Source organism: Lepidochelys kempii, chromosome 26 (genome assembly GCF_965140265.1).
Source record: "Lepidochelys kempii isolate rLepKem1 chromosome 26, rLepKem1.hap2, whole genome shotgun sequence".
Lineage (NCBI taxonomy): Eukaryota > Metazoa > Chordata > Testudines > Cheloniidae > Lepidochelys > Lepidochelys kempii.
Genome location: NC_133281.1, coordinates 13,590,409 through 13,591,248, shown reverse-complemented (window position 1 = coordinate 13,591,248; position 840 = coordinate 13,590,409). Strand labels below are relative to the sequence as shown.

The window sequence follows — 840 nt, the reverse complement described above, 5'->3', positions numbered from 1 at the left end:
CCTTCCAGGGGGAAGTCCTCCGCTCTCATTCAGAAACTTCCCCTTAAAGGCACAGTCAAGAACTGAGTCTGTGCCTGAACCCCAAAGAGATTTGAACACCTATTGAGTCTCCCTCTCTTAGGGTTAATTTTTAGGGCTTGTTTACATGAGGAAACTGACCAGCACAGTGATGCCAGCATAATATTACTTCAGCTATACCAGTGTAATTCTCCATGTGGCTGGTCGATCAGTGTAATTATACCAGTGTAGCTTGGCCAGTAAAACTCCTCATGTGTATGTGGTTTTGGGGCATTAAGAGTGCCTTTTTTTAGTTTAGTTTAAGCCGCTTCCAAAGAGTCATGCGCTAAAGGGAATCCACATCAAGAATGTCTGCTCGGTTCTCCCCCACTTTTGCGGGAGGGTTTCTCGGCGGTCTGAGGCTGTGTACGGTGACGTCTTGGACGTCGGTTCAAAGTAGGGTCTCCAACGGTCCCCCTATCTGGGGAAAAAAATTTGGGATTAGGTCCTGCTCTGAGCAGGGGGTGGGACCAGGTGACCTCCTGAGGTCCCTTCCAACCCTGATCTTCTGTGATTCTATTACAGCAAGAGCCGGAGTTGCTGAGTGCTGCAAGAAATATCCCTGAGGAACGTAGGCGAGTTATGATTAATGGTGATAACAGTCCGGGTAATAACAGCCACGGGAGGAGGGCTGGGGCAGGGTGATCAGAAAACAATACAGTGTCGGCGGAAGCAAGGCGGTGCGGCTCCTTGCTCTCAGAAGCCCTTTCTCCCAAGCGTTAATGGGGCATCGGAGTTAAATGGATTGTAACTGGTGAAATGCCCCCCCGCAACCCCAACGGG

General features: G+C 50.1%; 1 protein-coding gene across 2 annotated transcripts in view; it reads left to right on the top strand.

Moving 5' to 3' along the window:
• The window catches only part of ELMOD3 (ELMO domain containing 3), a 72,895-nt gene that overhangs the window by 39,740 nt on the left and 32,315 nt on the right, over positions 1-840 (top strand). The window lies entirely within an intron of this gene.